Raw genomic sequence first — 2,315 nt, 5'->3', positions numbered from 1 at the left:
CAACATGCTGTGAAGCAATTGTAATGTATATCATGAAATTTGCGTTCGATTAACATTTCTTTGTAATTAGTTTGATTACAATAATAAATACTCTCCCCCTCTGCCCTGAGTTTGACTGGAGAAGCCCCTTGTGAAACTCCCATCAATACATGTTCTTCATTTACCACGTTCAAGCCATTGTGCTCAGTGCTAAAAACACATTCTCTTCATTTTAGAGTGGAGATTTTGCAACCTGGCACTTTTGACATATTGAACTGGATAATTGTAGGAGGCTGTAGGATATTTAGCAGCATCCCTGGCTTCCACCCACTAAATGTCATTAAGCACCCAGTTGTGGCAACCACAAATGTCTCCAGACATTGCCAAATGTCCCCTGAGGATCAAAATCATCATGCTTGAGAAGTCACTTGTATAGAAGGATTCTTCACATACATTGTCCTTAGGTTACTTACTGTTCATGTAGCATTGTTGCCTTCTTACCAATTCAACACCTCAACCAGAACTCTGCTAATAAACAACAACAACAAATATTCTCACTGAGTAGGATGCCTAAATTCCAACTCCTAGGCATTTGCAAAATGATTTGTTTCTCACCTGGCATTTATTTTCTAAAATCTTCATTAAGAAGTTGTAAATGCTAAATAAGATGCTGTTGGCGCTAAAACTGTGCTTACACATTTGATATCTACCTAGGAGATAGGAAAGCAGAAAAGGATCACGTTATATTGGCCAATTAAACTGTTTTATTATTAATAAATCAAAGTAATCTATTAGAAAGTAAATGGTACAAAGTAACTATAAAGAGTTATCAATATTGATTATTTGGAAATAATTAGCTCTGAGACCACTAAACAGCTCTGAACACCCAGATTACGCATATGGAAAGGCTATTTGCTTACCTTATAATATACGAAACTTCTAGAGGTATAAAACCAATTAGATGAGATGGGATTATTATCAAGCTGTTCTTACAGCCTCATCGTAGAGTAGAAAATAAATCCTTGAGAGTTAGATCAAGTATATCAAAACATTCTTTGTTATTGGGGATTTCATAAGAATTACCAAAGTGGTAAAAACAAAATTATATTTTAAAAGTACAAAAGGACTTAGTTGAGCTACGTTTATCTTCAGCCTAGGTTGCTCATCTACACCTGAACAAGGACAATCAACACTATGTGAAACACTGGTCAGATGCTTTACAAGGAAGAGTTAAACGTCCCTCAAAAGTATCAGATAATTACCTAAGCCAGAAGCAAGATGTTAGACTAGGCAGACTAATGATCTGATCTAGGATGGTAATTCCCATGGTTCCTAAGGAGCAGAAGCATCAATCATTTAATAAATACGTGGTTTCCACTGGACTCCAGAGTGGGTGAAAAAAAATCCCAGCAGTAAGAAAACTGCCCAAGTTTTCCCTGTATATCAATATGCATGTCCCTTAAAGCAAGACTATTTCTCCCATAACACATTTCTAATCTTTCTTTCAAATGCTATTATATTAAGTAATGCCAGAATAAGTTCTGAAGGGGGAAATCCACATAAATGGACAATAAAGTGATGAGTTCAAACAAGATCCCACAACTCAGATTTTTAAAGAATTTTAGGCAAATTTCCTTTTTGACCATCACTATTTTATTTCTTTTTAAAATATGATACTATTGTTGACTTTTCTACCTTTCCACCTCTCGGATAACTATACCATGGCTTTCAAAACCCCTGATCTCCAGTAATTATGTGCCTGAGAAGATCCCACCTGAATGTAAGTCTCAGTTGGTTTAAACAATTGTCTAAATCTTATAGGCTGAGAGATTTTTAGTATATTTTTTAAGTTAACATATGATAATTTTTTTCTTTTGTTGTGCAGTTCTGTGGAATTTGACCGATGTATGGATTCATATAACTGCCACTACAGCAGGATACAAAACAATTCCCTCAACTCCCAAAACCCCTTATAGTAACACCCTCACCACACCCATACCTCTGGCAACCACCCATCTTTTCACTGTCTCTGTGGTTTTCCCTTTCCCACAGTGCTACAGAGTTGGAGTCATACAGTATGTAGCCTTTTCATACTGGCTTCTGTCACTTCTGTCACTCTGCCTGTCTTTGAGAATCATTCAAGTTGGTGCATGTATCAATAGTTTGTCCTTTTTTACTTGTAATTATTAGTCCATTGTATGGATGTACCACAGTTTGTTTATCCATACCCCCGATGAAGGGCATCTGGGGAATTTCCAGTTTTTAACTATCACATACAAAGCTGCTGTGAACATTCATCTACAGGTTTTGTGTAAATGTAAACTGTTATTTCTCTA

The 2,315-nt window shown here is 36.2% G+C and overlaps 1 protein-coding gene across 1 annotated transcript in view; it reads right to left on the bottom strand.

The window, feature by feature from the left end:
- Positions 1 to 2,315, bottom strand: part of PKHD1 (polycystic kidney and hepatic disease 1 (autosomal recessive)) — a 535,504-nt gene that overhangs the window by 122,186 nt on the left and 411,003 nt on the right. The gene's annotated exons all lie outside the window — the stretch shown is intronic.

This window comes from Propithecus coquereli, unplaced genomic scaffold, assembly GCF_000956105.1.
Source record: "Propithecus coquereli isolate 6110/MARCELLA unplaced genomic scaffold, Pcoq_1.0 Scaffold29, whole genome shotgun sequence".
NCBI lineage: Eukaryota > Metazoa > Chordata > Mammalia > Primates > Indriidae > Propithecus > Propithecus coquereli.
Note: the sequence above shows the minus strand (reverse complement) of the source record. Positions and strands in the feature narration are given on the sequence as shown.